The sequence below is a fragment of the Palaemon carinicauda genome, chromosome 36 (assembly GCF_036898095.1).
Source record: "Palaemon carinicauda isolate YSFRI2023 chromosome 36, ASM3689809v2, whole genome shotgun sequence".
Classification (NCBI taxonomy): Eukaryota; Metazoa; Arthropoda; class Malacostraca; order Decapoda; family Palaemonidae; genus Palaemon; species Palaemon carinicauda.
The window spans coordinates 65,869,389-65,889,962 of NC_090760.1; the positions used below are offsets into that span (position 1 = coordinate 65,869,389).

The 20,574-nt window shown below is 45.9% G+C and overlaps 1 protein-coding gene across 2 annotated transcripts in view; it reads left to right on the plus strand.

The window, feature by feature from the left end:
* The window catches only part of LOC137628859 (zinc finger protein 83-like), a 55,983-nt gene continuing 35,409 nt past the window's right edge, over positions 1-20,574 (plus strand). The window contains exon 1 of one of the 2 annotated variants that reach the window (XM_068360110.1): positions 1-128. The gene's annotated coding sequence lies outside the window, so the exon portion shown is untranslated. Of the gene's footprint in view, positions 290-20,574 lie in introns of both variants that reach the window. The other variant, XM_068360109.1, reaches the window with a different exon arrangement.

The following is a 20,574-nucleotide window of genomic DNA, read 5'->3' on the forward strand; positions in this document are numbered from 1 at the left end:
GTCATGCCGTGGCTGCGAGCAGGAGGAAGAAGAAGAAGAGGAGGAAGAAGAAGAAGCATCTGTTTACAACGAAGGAAATTATCCTCGAAAAATCCGCGAAGAAGAATTCAGGTGTAACATTTTCCGAGGTATGAACTTTCCCTGTGTCCCCACATACTCTGACATGAAATGACCGAGCCAGTGATAAGAGCGAGGCAATATTTCGAGGCGTTTTGACACGCTATATGCCATCTCTTTCGGCCTTCTTGTTGAGACTGCTATACTGCCACCATTGTGGGGGGCCACGAAGGTATTTTGATTGTATTCATTCTTTTCCATCTAGTACTGGACAGATTTAATTTAAGAATATTTATATGTCTGTCGTATCTATCACTAAGCTATTTGGGAGAAGGAAAGGTTGCTCTAGAGGGAGTCCACATGGTTCATCCAGGGTATATGTATCGGCACTTGAAAGTTCTTGGTGTCACTTTAAATCAAAGAATATTAATTAGAGTTTATGATATATAAGTTTAGGTATGACAGTATATGTTATGTCTCTTAGATCCACGTTATTTGGTATCTAGAAATTTTGGTGTGGGATACTTTGCCTGTACTCTGTACAAGTACCTTTTAGGGTATGTCTATCAGTGAACTGTACAGTACAGAAGTAGGGGTGTATGTATGATAGCGGCCACCTTTATGTATTATGTCTAACTTAGAATATGGCAGTGGAAGGGGTGTCGCAGTGGTGTGTTACCTCCCCTGTTAGGTAAGTAGTGGAGGACACGGCTTGTAGGTTAGGTTAGGGGGAACGTTTAGGTTAGTGTGAGGAAATGGTCGCTGATATACAAAGGCTCCCAGAAGTACTTTATTATACTGAGATTAAGACTACGGTGTCCTAATTCTGTTCAAATATGTAGGGTGTGGTTGCAGATGAAAAATTTCCTTGATGAGTAATGCTATTGTGTTCTAGTTTAATTTGGGGATTGCACAAAAGTTTGATGTTTACTAGTAATGGTGGATGAGTACAAGAAAGGGTTAGTGGCTGTCGTACAACGGGTTGGGAGACAGAGCTCCTGATTAACTAAAATAGTTTAGGCGGTAATTGTTTACAGCACCACGCTCTCCATTTACTCCAAAATAATGCAATCCTGCAGTTTTCATCTTCTTGCACAGTACAGTAATTAGGTGGTTATTTAAATTCTGGGAAAGCAATAATTAGCAAGATATGTTGAGGAAGGGGTTATAAAAAAGAAAATAGCTGGGTTTCCTCACTAAACGACTTGGAACTGACATGTCAACATAGTCAACCAAACAGAATTTGTGGTGCCAGCGTACATAAACAGAAGTTCGTGATGCCAGCGTACATTTTATATACTATATATTCAAAATACAGTATACTTAATCAAAAATTGAGTGATTACTCAGAAGTGTCACTATTTGTAAATTGCATATCTTATGGGCACTTTTGAGTAATCAATCCATTTTTAAAGTATATTTTGAATATACAGTATATCAAATGTACGCTGGCATCATGAACTTCTGTTTATGTACACTGGCATCACAATTTCTGTTTGGTTGACTATGTTGATATGCCAGTTCCAATTCGTTTAGTGAGGAAACCCAGCTATTTTCTTTTTATAACCCCTTCCTCAACATATCTTGCTAATTATTGCTTTCCCAGAATTTAAATAACCACCTAATTACTGTACTGTGCATGAAGATGAGAACTGCAGGAATGCATTATTTTGGAGTAAATGGAGAGCGTGGTGTTGTAAACAATTAACGTTTAGGCAATAGTTTATGCTGCTTTGGATTAAGGGTTCCTTTATAGATCGGCAGACAAAGGTAATGCTAGCATAGAAAATGTCTGTTGTCAACCACACTTATTTAAGCTCGTAAAGTATTTATGCATTGCTTCAAGTATATTATAATATTACTTTTTCAATATTAAACTTACCCGATAATCATGTAGCTGTCAACTCCGTTGCCCGACAGAATTCTACGGGAGGGATACGCCAGCTATCACTATACTAGAAGGGGGTGTACTCACCAGCGCCACCTGTGGCCAGGTACTACAGTACTTCTTGTTGACACCTCCTCAATTTTTTCCTCTGTCGTGCTTCCGGCAAGACGTTCTGGGATACGCTTATGATCTTGGAGTATTGTTCACGGCTTTTGGTGAAGTATTTCTCTCAGATTTCGGCTGTCGCTATACTGGAAAACTTCTATATTAGCTTAGATAGCTTTTATTTAGTTCTGTTTAATGGTTAACGATCTTTTTGCTTGATTTGGAATCCCCCTTGACTAACTCTTTGATTCAAGATGTCTGACCTTTCACAAGCCCCACCCCATAGACGATGTAGGTCTTGTAATAGGCGTATTCCGAAGGCCTCGGTAGATCCTCACACCGCTTGTTCTGACTGTAGGGAAAGACCCTGTCAGTTGGAAGATCGATGTGAGGAATGCGCCGGTCTTTCGGAACTTGAATTTGTTCGATTCCTGAAATATTCAACCAAGTTAGAGAGAGAGAGAGTTAGGAGGAGTTCTTCTCGCTCTTCACTTTTTTCCTCACCTCATGATCCTCAACCTTTTCCTCCCCCTGTAGTGGCTACCCCCGAACCTACTATTAGTACTCAACCTGATATGTCCGTTGTTTTGCGTGCCATTCAGGCTTTAGGTGACAAAGTAGAATCGGTGGTCAGTGATCATAAGTCTCTTATGGCAGAAGTCAAAGAACTTAAGGTCAAAGGTGCAGTGAGAGGTGATAGTGCCAGTGCTGTGACAAGTGCTAGTGTCAGTGCGGTGCCAAGTGCTAGTGTCAGTGTCAGTGTGGTGCGTGAGGGTACTTCTGTGCGTGCCAGTCGTCCTCCCAGTCCGGGACCTCTTGCAAGCTCCCAAGCCCAGGGGAGAAGCAATGTCGAAGGGCAAAAGGGTTCGGCAGGCCTTGATCGGCGCACAGAAGTATCCTCGGTGGTTGCGGGCGTGTCTTACAGAGACCGTCACTCCCACCCGCAGACGATTGAGCCCGTCTTTTACTCGTCTGCTGAAGCTATGTCAGGGAGAAAACGCTGGACTCAGGTCTCCAGACCTCTCAAACGCAAAGTCCAGACCTCAAGAGCTCTACAGCCTGGTTGCAGTCATTGGATTAGCTCTGACTCTCCGCAGTCATCAGGTGACTTCACTCCGCCTAAGAGGGCTAAGGTGATGCCGCAACAGACCTCATCTTCTGTTAAGGCTTTGCCTCAGCAGACCTTAGCGTCTGTCGACCCCAAGTTGACTTTGCTGCAGTCCATGCAGTCACAGCTTGCGGTCTTAATGCGTGAGTGTCAGGCTGAGAAGGTTACGCCTCCTCCTGCGATCGCTCCGCCTGACCGCAGTCCAGTCTGCCAGGCGTACGATGTTGAGGCTCCTCAGGATACCTTACCACGTACTGAGTTGCCAGTTTCCAGCGGTGTGCAGCAACCTCCGCCTTCCTTAAGGCAACCTCAGCAATGGGAGCAGGAAGCTTATGCCTTACTTTCTCCGCTTCCGCTTGCGGTTCCACCAGCGAGGCAACAATCTCTTGAGGTACGACAACCTCTTCCATCCATGAGGCAGCCACCTCAGCACTCGCTGCAGCGACCTCAACCCTCCTCAAGGCGAGAACCTCAACACCTTAGCCTAGCACCTCAGGAACCTCAACTCGCGAGACAAGAACTGCGTTCTGCGCACCCGCTACCTCAACTCTCGCAGCTCACACCTCAGGAACCTCAACTCGTTCCTCAGGAACCTGCTACTGCGCATCCGCAACCCTTACAGCAAGCGCAACTCTTGAGACAAGACACTCATGCCAGGAGTCAGCCACCTCAACCCATGCGCCTACCTTCCTCTACTCTTCCTGACCAGTCTTTGCAGCCTGAACCTCAGGTTTTAACTCAGCACCAGAGACTTGAGGATGAAACTACAAGCGTTTATGTACCAGCTTGTTCTGATTCTGCTGTTCAGCATACCACTGTTACATTACCTCTCACTTCGCTACACTCTGGTGATGAGGTTTCTGAGGAGGAAGCTGCGCACTTGGATCCCTCATCAGACGTGGAAGAAACCAAGACTTCTCCTCTACCCATTGACTTTCGTAAGGTCCTGGCTCTTTTCAGAGAGGTATACCCGGACCATTTTATCTCTGCTACCCCCCGCTCTCCTCCATCTGAGTTTTCGCTGGGCATGCAGCCTGTTAAGTCAACTTATACTAAGCTCGTCTTTGCTAGGTCCTCTAAGAGAGCTTTAAGAATTTTAGGAGAGTGGTTGCAGTCTAAACAGCAACTAGGGAAGACTTCCTTTATGTTCCCACCTACTAAGCTCACTTCTAAAGCGGGCGTTTGGTATGCCACAGGAGAGGAACCAGGCTTGGGAGTACCTGCCTCTGCCCAGGCTGACTTCTCAAGTTTGGTCGACTCTCCTCGTAGAACAGCAATGAGGCGCTCTAAGGTTTGCTGGACCTTCTCCGATCTAGACCACTTCCTTAAGGGTGTATTTCGGGCCTTTGAGATGTTCAATTTTCTAGACTGGTGCTTGGGGGCCCTTAGCAAGAAGACCTCCCCTGCGGACAAGGACTCAGCCATGCTTTTAATGTCCTGCATGGATAAAGCAATTAGGGATGGATCTGGCGAGCTTGCTTCAATGTTTGTGTCAGGAGTTCTTAAGAAAAGGGAGCAGCTTTGCACCTTTCTTTCTTCCAGCATCACACCTTGTCAAAGGTCTCAACTCCTTTTCGCTCCGCTCTCTAAGTTCTTGTTTCCCGAAGAGCTTATCAAGGACTTGTCTGCGGCCCTGATTCAAAAGGACACTCATGATCTTGTGGCCTCTTCAGCTCGTAAGACTAAGGTTGCTCCCTCAGTCCCCAGGACTTATCGCACCCCAGTGGCTGATACTCCTGCTACAAGGTTTATTCCGCCCTTTCGTGGTAGAGCCCCCAGCCGAGGAAGCTCCCGTCCAGACTCTTCCAGGAGCAAGTCTAGGAAAGGTTCCAAGACTTCAAAAGGCAAACACTGACTCTCCTCCTCTCCAGACAGCAGTAGGAGCCAGACTCAAGATCTTCTGGCAAGCTTGGGAAAAGAGAGGTGCAGACGCCCAGTCTGTCAGGTGGCTGAGGGAGGGTTACAGGATACCATTCTGCCGCAAACCCCCTCTGACCACTTCTCCCATCAACCTCTCTCCCAACTACAAGGAAAAGGACAAGAGGCTAGCGTTGCACCAGGAGGTGTCGCTCCTGTTACAGAAGAAGGCAGTGGTTATAGTCCGGGACCATCAATCCCCGGGCTTCTACAACCGTCTCTTTCTGGTGGCCAAGAAGACAGGAGGTTGGAGACCGGTGCTGGACGTCAGCGCGCTCAATGCTTATGTCACCAAGCAGACGTTCATGATGGAGACGACGAAGTCGGTCCTAGCAGCGGTCAGGCAGGAGGACTGGATGGTCTCGTTGGATCTGAAAGATGCTTACTTTCACGTTCCTATTCATCCAGACTCCCAACCTTTCCTGAGATTCGTTTTCGGAAAGGTTGTGTACCAATTCCAAGCCCTGTGTTTTGGCCTAAGCACAGCTCCTATGGTGTTTACGCATCTGATGAGGAATATTGCAAAATTCCTCCACTTATCGGACATCAGAGCCTCCCTTTACTTAGACGACTGGCTGTTGAGAGCCTCCACGAGTCGTCGCTGTCTGGAGAGTCTCAACTGGACTTTAGACTTGATCAAGGAACTGGGTCTGTTAGTCAATTTAGAAAAGTCCCAGCTCATTCCCTCCCAATCCATTGTTTACCTGGGAATGGAGATTCGGAGTCAGGATTTTCGGGCTTTTCCATCGGCCCCAAGGATAAGCCAAGCCCTAGATTGCATCCTGAGCATGCTGAAGAGGAGCAGTTGCTCGGTGAGACAGTGGATGAGTCTCACAGGGACCCTTTCATCGTTAGCCCTGTTCGTCGAGCTAGGGAGACTCCACCTCCGCCCTCTCCAATTCCATCTAGCAGCTCATTGGGACAAGGATTTGACGCTCGAAGCAGTCTCTATCCCGGTCACCAAAGAGATGAAGACCACTCTCTTGTGGTGGAAGACCAACCTCCTTCTCAGGGAGGGCCTTTCGTTAGCGATTCAGACCCCCAATCATCATCTCTTCTCGGATGCATCAGACTCGGGCTGGGGCGCGACCTTGAACGGTCAGGAATGCTCGGGAACGTGGAACAAGGAACAGGAAACGCTCCACATCAACTGCAAGGAGCTACTGGCAGTTCATTTGGCCCTATTGAACTTCAAGTCCCTCCTGCTAGGCAAGGTGGTGGAGGTGAACTCCGACAACACCACAGCCTTGGCTTACATCTCCAAGCAGGGAGGGACCCATTCGAGGAGCCTATACGAGATAGCAAGGGACCTCCTCATTTGGTCAAGAAGTCTAAACCTCACCCTAGTTACGAGGTTCATTCAGGGCAACATGAACGTCTCAGCAGATCGCCTAAGCAGAAAAGATCAGGTCATCCCCACGGAATGGACCCTTCACAAGAGCGTGTGCAACAGACTTTGGACCTTGTGGGGTCAGCCGACAATAGATCTGTTTGCCACTTCCATGACCAAAAGGCTTCCTTTGTACTGTTCCCCAGTTCCAGACCCAGCAGCAGTTCATGTAGATGCTTTTCTGCTGAATTGGTCCCATCTCGACCTTTACGCATTCCCACCGTTCAAGATCATAAACAAAGTCATCCAGAAGTTCATCTCGCACGAAGGGACACGGCTGACGCTGGTTGCTCCCCTTTGGCCTGCAAGAGAATGGTTCACAGAGGTACTACAATGGCTGGTCGACGTCCCCAGGACTCTCCCTCTAAGAGTGGACCTTCTACGTCAACCTCACGTAGACAGGTTGCACCCAAACCTCCACGCTCTTCGGCTGACTGCCTTCAGACTGTCGAAAGATTCGCTAGAGCTAGAGGCTTTTCGAAGGAGGCAGCCAGTGCGATTGCCAGAGCAAGGAGGGTATCCACTCGTAGAGTCTACCAATCCAAGTGGGAAGTCTTCCGGAGCTGGTGTAGAGCCAATGCAGTTTCCTCTACCAATACCTCTGTAACCCAAATAGCTGACTTCCTATTACATCTAAGGAATGAGAGATCCCTTTCAGCTCCTACGATTAAAGGGTACAGGAGTATGTTGGCTTCAGTTCTCCGCCACAGAGGTTTGGACCTTTCTTCCAACAAGGACCTTCAAGACATCCTTAAGTCTTTTGAGACTTCTAAAGAACGTCGTTTACCCACTCCAGGCTGGAATCTAGACGTAGTCTTAAGGTTCCTTATGTCGCCTAGGTTCGAACCTCTCCAGTCAGCTTCCTTCAAGGACCTTACCCTCAAGACTCTTTTCCTCGTCTGCCTTGCAACAGCTAAAAGAGTCAGTGAGGTTCATGCCTTCAGCAAGAACATTGGGTTCACTTCCGAATCTGCGACATGTTCTTTACAGCTCGGATTTTTAGCTAAGAATGAACTTCCTTCACGTCCTTGGCCTAGATCGTTTGAAATTCCTAGCCTTTCCAACATGGTAGGTAACGAGCTAGAAAGAGTTCTTTGCCCTGTCAGAGCTCTGAAATATTATCTTAATAGGTCAAAACCTATTCGAGGACAGTCAGAAGCCTTATGGTGTGCAATCAAGAAACCTTCGATGCCCATGTCCAAAAACGGGGTTTCGTATTATATAAGGCTTCTGATTAGAGAAGCCCATTCTCACATGAAGGAGGAAGACCTTGCTTTGCTGAAGGTAAGGACCCACGAAGTGAGAGCCGTAGCCACTTCGATGGCCTTTAATAAGAACCGTTCTCTGCAGAGCATAATGGATGCAACTTATTGGAGGAGCAAGTCAGTGTTTGCATCATTTTATCTTAAAGATGTCCAGTCTCTTTACGAGAACTGCTACACCCTGGGACCATTCGTAGCAGCGAGTGCAGTAGTAGGTGAGGGCTCAGCCACTACATTCCCTTAATCCCATAACCTTTTTTAACCTTTCTCTTGAATGCTTTTATTGTTGTTTTTATGGTTGTTACGGTAGGCTAAGAAGCCTTCCGCATCCTTTTGATTTGGCGGGTGGTCAATTCATTCTTGAGAAGCGCCTGGGTTAGAGGTTGTGTAGAGGTCCTATAGTAGGGGTTGCAGCCCTATATACTTTAGCACCTTAGAGTTGATTCAGCCTCCTAAGAGGAACGCTGCGCTCAGTAAGGAAGACGAACTTAATAAAGGCAGAGTAACGGTTCAAGTCGACTTCCTTACCAGGTACTTATTATTTCATTGTTATTTTGAGATAACTGATTATATGAAATACGGGATACTTAGCTATCCTTTAGTCATGTACACTGGTTTTCACCCACCCCCCTGGGTGTGAATCAGCTACATGATTATCGGGTAAGTTTAATATTGAAAAATGTTATTTTTATTAGTAAAATAAATTTTTGAATATACTTACCCGATAATCATGATTTAATTGACCCTCCCTTCCTCCCCATAGAGAACCAGTGGACCGAGGAAAAATTGAGGAGGTGTCAACAAGAAGTACTGTAGTACCTGGCCACAGGTGGCGCTGGTGAGTACACCCCCTTCTAGTATAGTGATAGCTGGCGTATCCCTCCCGTAGAATTCTGTCGGGCAACGGAGTTGACAGCTACATGATTATCGGGTAAGTATATTCAAAAATTTATTTTACTAATAAAAATAACATATTACTTGCTAAACTACAATCCTAGTTGGAAAAGCAGGATGGATAAGCTCAAGGGCTATAATAGGGAAAATAGCTCAGTGAGGAAAGGAAATATAACAAGAAATGGTGAGCCCGAGTGATTACTCAATGGTCTTTGTTCCGCTGTGGCATCCTTTACTCACAGTTTAACATTATTTCCTTGTTCCTCTTATTTTTGCGAGAGCTTCAGTAAATGCATCTGCTGCGTGGGTGACTATTTTGCTGTTATTGATGACTTTCAAGTGAACAAAAAATTTCAAGAATATAAGTAAACACACATATTTGTTGTACTTACATTACTGTATTCAAAGTCACTAAAGTCAGAATCCCTTGGTAGGAATATCTGCCTCTGTCTGTGTGACAACTGCTTTTTAATGAGGTGGACGGGATGGAATGTTCCATCGGAAGCATGTGTCTCATCAGTAATCTTTAACTATATGCTACCTAAAAGGCCAACATCAAGTCTGTTTTTCATCATCATCATCTTCTCTTACGCCTATTGACGCAACAGGCTTCTGGTAGATTTCTCAAGTCGTCTCTATCTTGAGCTTTTAAATCAATACTACTCTATTCATTACTATATCTACTAAATGCTTCATAGTCCTCAGCCATGTAGGCCTGGGTCTTCCAACTCTTCTAGTGCTTCTGTGGAGCCCAGTTGAAAGTTTGGTGAACTAATCTCTCATGGGAAGTGTGAAGAGCATGCCCAAACCATCTCCATCTACCCCTCACCATGATCTCATCCACATATGACACTTGAGTAATCCTTCATTTTTCAATATTAAACTTAGCTGGTGATCATATAAGCTGCAACTCTGTTGCTCAACAGAAAAACCTACGGTCAAAATACGCCAGCGATCGCTATGCAGGTGGGGGTGTACATCAACAGCGCCATCTGTCGAGCAGGTACTTAGTACTCCAAGCAAACAAAGAACCAATTTTCTCTCTGTCGGGCTACCGGCAAGACCTACTAATACGCTGTTACTAACTGGATTTGTTTTCACAACTATTTGGTGAAGTATTCTATTCTAGTTTTGAGCTTTCGCTATGCAGGGGTTTTATCTTCATCTCAAAACTTGAACTCGTTTTGGATAGATTTAATTATGGTGACAAAGAGAGTATGGACTCTCTTTCACTTTTAAATGGCCGATCCTTCCCTTAGACGGAAGTGTGTTTAGGTTTTTAGTAATTGCTTAACACGTTATAGATCTATATATTTTATATCTCTCCGCCTTTATTAGGCCTCTTCGATTAACTTTCCATTTATTATAAACATATAAAAATAAATTTTTATGTTTTGTTTATATGCGACCTTTCCTGATAGTAGGCGGTCCTAACTTGGAACCGAAGTTAATCAACGTTGAGCCCGTTATATCGTATTTAGCCTTTAAAGAATTTAAAACTTTTTAAATTTAATGTTTTATGAAAGAATTTCTTTGATAGTCTTCGTACTGTTTTCAAAGATGAACTAACGTTTAGTTTTTCAATATTAAACTTAGCCGGTGATCATATAGCTGTCAGCTCTGCTGCCCGACAGAAAAACCTAAGGACAAAATACGCCAGCGATCGCTATACAGGTGGGGGTGTACATCAACTGCGCCATCTGTCGAGCAGGTACTCAAGTACTCCATGTCAACACATAACCAATTTTCTCTCTGTCGTGCCACTGGCAAGACCTACTAATACGCTGTTACTAACTGGATTTGTTTTCACAACTATTTGGTGAAGTACACTATTCTAGTTTTGAGCTTTCGCTATGCAGGGGTTTTATCTTCATCTCAAAACTTGAACTCGTTTTGGATAGATTTAATTATGGTGACGAAGAGAGTATGGACTCTCTTTCACTTTTAAATGGCCGACCCTTCCCTTAGACGGAAGTGTGTTTAGGTTTTTAGTAATTATGCTTAACACGTTATAGATCTATATATTTTATATCTCTCCGCCTTTATTAGGCCTCTTCGATTAACTTTCCATTTATTATAAACATATAAAAATAAATTTTTATGTTTTGTTTATATGCGACCTTTCCTGATAGTAGGCGGTCCTAACTTGGAACCGAAGTTAATCAACGTTGAGCCCGTTATATCGTATTTAGCCTTTAAAGAATTTAAAACTTTTTAATTTAATGTTTTAGGAAAGAATTTCTTTGACAGTCTCGTACTGTTTTCAAAGATGAACTAACGTTTAGTTTTTTAGACTACGCAGTTGTTGACGTTCAGGACGTTCAACATGCGCTCTATCGTTACGATAGAGAGAGAGTGTATCACGGTTTCACTTTGCAGTAAGAGTAAATCGATTCTGACGTTTCGTTCATTCTTTCTTAGCTTAAATGGTTTAAATTCTAAATTAAAGGAACTTTTTATTTGGAAAACCTTTCAGTTTTTTTCCTTTAGCCAAATAACATGTTTTGATGATATATAATTGGGCTCTTCTCTCAGGTGCGAAATCAAGAGAGTAAGAGAGAGAGAGATAGAGACGGAGGGAGAGAGAGGAGAAAAAAACGTTCCGTTCAAGCGGGTAACGTTGTTCTCGTGTTACTCTCCTCCCTAGTCGCTGTACGGGGAAGAAGGTAAAACGTTTCTAGGGTTTTATTCTTGTCCCCAGGCTATGTGCGGTGAGAGATTGTAAACCTAGTTTATTTGAACTAGTGTTTAGTCTCTTTCCCAGCCACTGAATTCTTTATCTTTATACTGTATATGTTTTCTGTTTTTGCTAGTATTAATGAGCTGCATTATGCGACTGTTTTCGCAATTACTACCTTTTAATGAAGGGTAGAATTGCGTGTTTCAGGTAGAAATCAGTAAAAGTTTCGATTTCAGTGAAATAAGTGCAAAACAGAAAATCGAAGTGATAAAGTGATATGCGCAAAGTGTTACAGTGTTGCGTCCGAGGGTTCGTCTGTTCGTGCCTGTCGTTCACCTAGTCCGGGACCTCTTGCAAGCTCCCAAGCCCAGGGGAGAAGTAATGTCGAACGACTTATGGGTTCGTCAGGCCTTGATCAACGAACAGACGTTTCCCTCCGTGGTTTCGGGCGTATCTACCCAAGATCGCCCCACCCACACAAAGACGAGAGAGCCCATTTACTTCTCGTCTGCGGAAGAGGTTTCTCGTAAGAAACCATGGACCAAGGTCTCGCAGCTTATTAAGCGCAAGTCGGTCCCTTCCGCGCAAGTCCAACGGCCCAGTTGTAGCCACTGGGTCAGTTCGGATTCGCTGCAGTCTTCCGACGACTGCTCACCTCCTAAGAGAGGCAAAGCGGTACCGCAACAGGCAGTAACACCGTCTGTTGCCGCACCTGCTGCTGTAGACCCTAAGTGGTCTTTGCTACAGTCTATGCAGACACGGTTAGCATCTTTTATGCAGGAGTATCGTGCGGAGAAGGTTGACGCTGCACCCGTTAGCCTACAACCAACCACGGTTGTGCGTACAGTAGACGCTGACGCTACCTGCTCCCGCACTCCGGCTGTGAGAGTTCCACCACCCATGCGCAGTGTACCCTGCCAGCCGCACGTTGACGTTCACAGATGCACGGAACCCTCCGTTGACGTTCGCGAGTTACAACAACAACCTAAGTTGTTTTGTTTTGACGCGGTGCGTCAACCTCCGCATTCTAGAGTTGTTTTGACTGCTCAGTATAGACAGTCAAAGCAGTCTCGAGTGAACACTGTATGTCCTCACGCACCTGTTGTGGTTGACAGTTCAGTTGTTGACAGTTCACAGACTGTCAAGCAGTTACATGACGTTGCCTTCTGGTCTGCTACTAATGCACCAGTGCTGTATGTCCTCACGCACCTGTTGTGGTTGACAGTTCAGTTTTTGACAGTTCACAGACTGTCAAGCAGTTACATAACGTTGCCTTCTGGTCTGCTGCTAATGCACCAGTGAGACCCTCACTGAGATAACCTAGCTTTTCTCGGACAAGGTTCCTGTAGATGAGAAAGTGCTGTTCTCCCTCCTACTGATATTCCTTTGAGGACTCTGTCATTTGGAGAGGAGCCTTAAGCTGCTTAGCCTCCTATGGACTTTAAATCATGATGATTTTTTAAGGATCTTCGTCCGGATCTTGTAACTGCTGCTCCTCGTTCGCCTAGCGTCAGAACTTACACTAGGCCTAGCTACTTCGAAGCCGTTGTTGTTAAGCTAGTGCTCTCTCGCTCTCCTAGAGAGCGTTACGTTGGCTAGGCGACTGGTTTTTGCACCAGGAGGAGTTTTAGGGATACAGCCTTTGATTTCCCTTCTTTTAAACTGGCTTATAGAGCGAGAGTCTGATAGGACACGAGAGAAGTTCTCGGCTTGGGAGTTCATGCCTCTGCCCAGATAGACTTCTCAATTCTGGTAGACTCGCCCTGGCGCCTAGCCAGGAGACGCTCCAAGTTGTTTACAGGTCAACTTCTCAACTTTTGTCGAGCCTTTGAAGTTTTGCTGTACTATTATGTCACACATAACAAGGCTTCCAGGGATGGTAAATGGTTCCGCCTCAGTCGCTAACCCCGTCTGTTGCCACACCTGCTCCCGTAGACCCTAAATGGGCTTTGCTGCAAGACATGCAGTCCAAGCTTGTGTCCTTGATAGAGGACTTAAATACGGAGAAGAACCTTCTGGCCAACAACCTTCCAACCGGTTGGTTGTGCGCCCTGTTGACGCTGAGGTATCCTACTCGCGTCTGCCAGTTGAGGTGGTTCCTCCACCGATGCGACCCAGTGTGGGTTGCCAGTCGCACGTTGACGTTAAGCGACGCTCGGAGGTGGTTGTTGACGTTCAGTGTGTCACTAGGAAGACGTTCAACAACCAGCAGAGGTGACTTGTTGTGACGCAGTGCGTCAACCTCAGCAACCCGGTAGGGTGTTGACTGCACAACCCAGACAGTCTAGACAGTTTCGGGTTGACGCTGTACTTCCTCGCGCACCCATGGTTGTTGACAGTTCACAGACTGTGCAGCAGTGCCATGATATTGCGTCCGGCTCCGTCACGCATCCACCAGTGCGACCGGATTCAGCGAGTCAGACGTTGCCCACTCCGTTGCCGTTTCCTCATCAGTTTCGGATGAGGAACCCTCTGATGAGGACGTTGCTGAACAAGACGATCAACCCCCAGCCCTGCTATCCATCCAGAAGATGCTGAAGAAGGAACGCTGCCCAGTCAGGCTGTGGATGAGTCTGGTAGGGACACTGTCATCCGTGGATCAATTTGTATCACTAGGAAGACTACACCTCCGTCCTCTTCTATACCATCTAGCTTTTCACTGGAAAAAGGACAAGACGCTAGAAGCGGTCTCGATCCCGGTTTCCGGAAAGATAAAGTCTAGTCTGACTTGGTGAAAGGACTATATCAACCTTAGAGAGGGTCTTCCCCTGACTGTTCAGACTCCCAACCACGTTCTCCTCTCGGACGCATCGGACGTAGGCTGGGGTGCGACATTAGACGGTAGGGAATGCTCGGGATTATGGAACTCGAGTCAAAGGACAATGCATTTCAACTGCAAGAAGCTACTGGCAGTACGTCTGACCTGGAAAAGCTTCAGGTCTCTCCTTCAAGGCAAAGTGGTGGAGGTGAACTCGGACAACACCACGGCTTTGGCGTACATCTCCAAGCAAGGAGGGACCTACTCTCTGACATGGTACGAGATCGCAAGGGACCTCCTCACCTGGTCAAAAGGTCTAGACATTTCACTAGTAACGAGGTTCATCCAAGGCAACTTGAATGTCATGGCAGATTGTCTCAGTCGGAAGGGACAAATAATTCCAACCGAATGGACCCTCCACAAGGATGTATGCAAGAGACTTTGGGCCACCTGGGGCCAGCCAACCATAGATCTCTTCGCAACCTCGATGACCAAGAGGCTCCCAATATTTTGCTCACCAATCCCGGACCCAGCAGCAGTTCATATAGATGCCTTTCTACTAGATTGGTCACATCTAGATCTATATGCATTCCCTCCGTTCAAGATTGTCAACAAGGTACTGCAGAAGTTCGCCTCTCACGAAGGGACAAGGTTGACGCTAGTTGCTTCCCTCTGGCCCGCGAGAGAATGGCTCACCGAGGTACTTCGATGGCTAGTAGACGTTCCCAGAACACTTCCCCTAAGGGTGGACTTTCTATGTCAGCCACGCGTTAAGAAGGTACACCAAGGCCTCCACGCTCTTCGTCTGACTGCCTTCAGACTATCGAAAGACTCTCGAGAGCTAGAGGCTTTTCGAAGGAGGCAACCAGAGCGATTGCTAGAGCAAGGAGAACATCCACCCTTAGAGTCTACCAATCGAAGTGGGAAATCTTCCGAAACTGGTGCAAGTCAGTATCCGTATCCTCGACCAGTACCTCTGTAACTCAAATAGCTGACTTTCTCTTATATCTGAGGAAAGAAAGATCTCTTTCAGCTCCCACTATCAAGGGTTATAGAAGCATGTTGGCATCAGTCTTCCGTCACAGAGGCTTAGATCTTTCCAACAATAAAGATCTACAGGACCTCCTTAAGTCTTTTGAGACCACGAAGGAGCGTCGTTTGGTTACACCTGGTTGGAATTTAGACGTGGTACTAAGATTCCTTATGTCAGACAGGTTCGAACCGCTACAATCAGCCTCCCTGAAAGATCTCACCTGTAAGACTCTTTTCCTGATATGCTTAGCCACAGCTAAAAGAGTCAGTGAGATTCATACCTTCAGCAAGAACATCGGATTCTCATCCGAAACGGCTACATGTTCTACAACTTGGTTTTCTAGCCAAACACGAGCTGCCTTCTCGGCCTTGACCAATATCGTTCGATATTCCAAACTTATCGTATGGTTGGAAATGAACTAGAAAGAGTCTTATGTCCTGTAAGAGCTCTTAAGTTCTATTTAAAAACCTTTACGAGGCCCGTCTGAAGCTTTATGGTGTTCAGTTAAGAATCCATCTTTGCCTATGTCAAAGAATGCTTTATCCTATTTTATCAGACTGTTAATACGAGAATCATTCCCATCTGAATGAGGAAGACCAAGCTTTGCTGAAGGTAAGGACACACGAAGTTAGAGCTGTCGCAACTTCCGTGGCCTTTAAACAAAATAGATCTCTGCAAAGTATATCGACGCAACCTATTGGAAAAGCAAATCAGTGTTCGCGTCTTTTTATCTTAAAAATGTCCAGTCTCTTTACGAGAACTGCTATACTCTGGGACCATTCGTAGCAACGAGTGCAGTAGTGGGTGAGGGCTCAACCACTACAATTCCCTAATTCCATAACCTTTTTAATCTTTCTCTTGAAATGTTTTATTATTGTTTTTTGGGTTGTCCGGAAGGCTAAGAAGCCTTTCGCATCCTACTTGATTTGGCGGGTGGTCAAAGTCATTTCTTGAGAAGCGCCTAGATTAGAGGTTTTGATGAGGTCCTGTTGTATGGGTTGCAACCCTTGATACTTCAGATCCTAGGGGTCGCTCAGCATCCTAAGAGGATCGCGAGGCTCCGTAAGGAAGACGTACTTAAAAAGGCAGAGTAATTGTTCAAGTCGACTTCCTTACCAGGTACTTATTTATTTTATGTTTGTTATTTTGAATAACTGCTAAAATGAAATACAAAATACTTAGCTCATAATAATGTAAACATGTAATGCTGGTCTCTACCCACCCCCCTGGGTGTGAATCAGCTTATATGATCACCGGCTAAGTTTAATATTGAAAAATGTTATTTTTATTAATAAAATAAATTTTTGAATATACTTACCCGGTGATCATATATTAAAGGACCCTCCCTTCCTCCCCAATAGAGACCCAGTGGGCCGAGGAGAAAATTGGTTCTTTGTTTGCTTGGAGTACTAAGTACCTGCTCGACAGATGGCGCTGTTGATGTACACCCCCACCTGCATAGCGATCGCTGGCGTATTTTGACCGTAGGTTTTTCTGTCGAGCAACAGAGTTGCAGCTTATATGATCAAGGGGTAAGTATATTCAAAAAAGGGATTTTGACGTAGGAAAAATCTATTTCTGGGCGAGGGACCTGTGCCGCCCAGTGAATAAGCTCCTATTAGCACTTATTCTTAGGTAATTTACTGCTAAATATACCAGAGAAAAAATGTAAAGGAGTGCTAGGTTAACTAGCTCGCTCACCTATTGGTGTCGGTATAAAATTGGGCGTATAATCCAGAGGTCCCGCACTATTTAGATTCATCCACGACAAAGACCCCAATAGAGGAGAGCCGTTCAACCTCACTCGGCACCAGCAACTCTGCATCCGCTCAGAACCCAACTCCTTAGCACCCAAAGTTTGGGGACTCCAAGGGAGAGGAGCTGGGAGGGTTCACTGGGCGGCACAGGTCCCTCGCCCAGAAATAGATTTTTCCTACGTCAAAATCCCTTTTCTGGGCTTGAACCTGTGCCGGCCAGTGAATATATACAAGAGAAATGTCACCAAACTTGCAAAATAAAGGAAAAACATAAACATAAGGGAAATACAAGTTGCTTTAATCAGAGATGAGTGCCAAAAACAGCTATAAGGGTATCTTAAAAAGAACATAAATCCACTTGGTAGAACAATTGACCAAAAAAGGTAAGGTATAATAATGCCGTGAGTGATGATATATACAGATACTCAGGAGTCAAAAATTTACAAATATAATAATAGTAATCAGGTGCGAAACCAACGAATACAAATAGGGTATAAATGAGGCAGGTAAGGGGGAGAGATAAAATAACAAGGAATTAACATATGAGTTACCTGGGGGTAACTACGCTCCCTGCAGCTACTGTAGGAAATTTAAGGGCTTCCAAATGTTTAAGGTAGTGTTTCTTGAACACTGAGGGTGACTTCCACCCTGTATACCTGGAAAGATCCGTAAAATTCATGTGGTGAAAAAAGTTCACCGAAGTAGCAACCGCTCTGATATCATGTGCAAGAGGAAAAGAGTCAGGGCTAGCTTGTTTAATAAAATACAAGATTTGTTGCCTGATCCCTTTAATGGTAATGGTACCGCCTTGTTCTCTAACGAATAGAGGCCCCGAGGAGTTAGAGGAGGTCCGGGATAAATAAGACCTAAGAGTAGTAACAGGGCACAGAGACGGATCTTGCGTGAGGGGAACAATTTTCCAGGAGGACCATCTGTTCTGAGGGTCTTCGTTCTTAGCTAAAAAGAATTTGTTAGGTGAAAGAAGGACCTCTCCCGAAGGAAGGAACTCAATATGACCCGGGTCTCTTGACAAAGCTGCCAGTTCAGAAATTCTTGCCCCGGAAGCCAAACTCACCAGGAAAAGTGTTTTCCTGAGAAGGGGAATATAATCACAAGAACTGTTAATGGTATCAGAAGCCAATTTGAGTACATCATTAAGGAACCAGGTAACCGGGGTAGGACGAGTAACCGGTTTCAGTCTGGCACAAGCTTTCGGAATTGAAGCTAACAAAGAGTCGGTTAAGTCTATGTTAAAACCCACTAGGAAGATCTTTTTCAAGGCAGATTTAATAGTGGTGATAGTATTGGCTGCCAGACCTGATTCTAATAAAGTTCTAAAGAAAGTAACTGTAAGGTTCAAGTTCATACAGTGTACGTCTGAGTCTATCAAAAATTTAGCCAACTTTTTAACCGCAGAATCATATTGGCAGATGGTGGAATCCCGTTTATCTGATTCTAGGAACAGGGTGTTTTGAGGATCGATATTGGCACCATGCATGGCCGCAAACTTCATGAAGTCCATAAAGTTAGGGCGCTCTGAATGTTTGAGAAAGCGTACACAACGCGTGTTTGTACTATCTGAGACAGAACCGGATTGGGTATCGGGTAAGGATGTAGTCTCAACTCTCGCAGGAGAGGGTACCAATTGCTCTTGGGCCAGTTGGGTGCGACCAAGGCTACTTGTCCCTTGAAGGATCTCAGTTTGTCTAGGACTTTCAGTAAAAGATTCACCGGGGGAAAGAGATAAATCCTTTCCCAGATGTCCCAATTCTGTGACATGGCGTCTGTGGCGTAAGCCTGAGGGTCTAGATTGGGAGCCACATATACTCTCAATTTGTGGTTGGACTCCGTGGCGAAGAGGTCCACTTGGAGACCCAGAACCCGAGAGAGAATCCACCGGAATGACTTTAGATCGAGTGACCATTCCGATTCTAGAGGGGAGGTCCGGGACAAAGCGTCTGCCACTACGTTCCGGACTCCCGCCAGGTAGACAGCTGAAAGATGCCAACGGTTCGAGGCTGCTAGGGAGAATATGGCTACTAGAACATGGTTCAGAGGCCCTGATTTTGATCCGCCTCTGTTGAGGCAGCGGACCACCACTTCGCTGTCGAGAACCAGACGAAGGTGTTGTCTCTTGGGTGGAGCGAGACGTTTCAGGGTTAGAAGAACTGCCATGGCCTCCAGCACATTGATGTGAAATTGGCGGAATAAGGGAGACCAAAGACCTTGAACTTTCCTGAGCTGAGAATAGCCTCCCCAACCTGATAGGGATGCGTCCGTGTGAATGATTAACTTCGGAGGCGGAAATCGAAGGGGAACTGACTTTGACAGATTGTTGGCCCTTGTCCAAGGTAGAAGTCTTTCCCGGAGAATGGGAGGAAGGCGGACTTTCCTGTCCCGGAGCTTCTGGTTCGCCCTCGAACGCCAGACACGATTGATATCTTTCAATTTTGCCTTCAGAAGTAGATCCGTCACTGAAGCAAATTGAAGGGACCCTAGGATCCTCTCTTGGAGTCGTCTGGAACTTACTTTGTCTTTTAGAAAGCGTTTGGTGTTCCTTGCAATCTCTAACCTCTTGGGTTTGGGAAGACACAGAGTATGAGATATAAGATCCCATTGCAGGCCGAGCCATTGGAACTTTGATTTCGGAAGAAGACGGGACTTCTTGAAGTTGATCTGGAAGCCTAGAGATTGAAGGTATTGGATGACTCTGTGAGTGGCTTTTAGGCAATTTTGGGAGGTGTCTGACCAAATGAGCCAGTCGTCCAGATAGGCTACTACTTGAATCCCTTGATTTCTGAGTTCCTGAACAGCAACTTCTGCCAACTTTGTGAAGATCCTTGGGGCGATATTGAGCCCGAAAGGCATCACCTTGAAGGAGTAACTTTTGTCCCCTAGGCGGAAGCCTAGATACGGACGGAAGTGTCTCGCTATCGGGACGTGATAATAGGCGTCTGTAAGATCGATAGAGGTGGTGACGGCCCCACGGGGAAGTAAGGTCCGCACCTGCGAGACGGTAAGCATTCGAAACTTGTCGCATTGAATGGACAAGTTGAGAAGGGATAGGTCTAGAATCACTCTTCTCTTGTCCGAATCCTTCTTCGGGACACTGAACAGCCGACCCTGAAACTTCAGGTGTTTCGTTTCTTGTATGGCGTTCTTTTGTAACAGGTCCTGGACAAATTCGACTAGGTCCGGAGTGGAATGTTGATGAAATCTGTTCGGAGGTGGAGGTCCTTGAATCCAACTCCACCCCAGTCCCTTGGAGATGATACTGAAAGCCCAGGGACTGAACCTCCATTTGTTGCGGAAGGCATAAAGCCTCCCCCCTACCGCTGCACCTCAGTATTGGTTTGAGGAGTTGCCTCCACGTCCGCCTCGGAAGTTCTTTCCCTTGCGAAAGAATCTACCTCTACCTCTGTTCTGGTTTGAACCACGGTGGTAGCCTCTACCTCTATTATAACTGGGAAGAGCCTTGAGCCTCATAAGACTGGTTAAAGGCTGGAGAGGTGGTGGAGGCACCGGGAAGCTGGCTCTTAGGGAGCAGAACGGTGACATAGTCATCCGATGAAGGAGCCTGAGAGGTGGAAGGCTGTGCAGGAGCAGCAGGAGATGGAGGAAGAGGCTGTCGGAAAATGGACGAACTACTCTGCTGTTGCCGGAACTGGGTGGAGGTATACGGGCGGAGCTTCTTCCTACCCCGGGCTTGGTATTTGCGGGGTCAT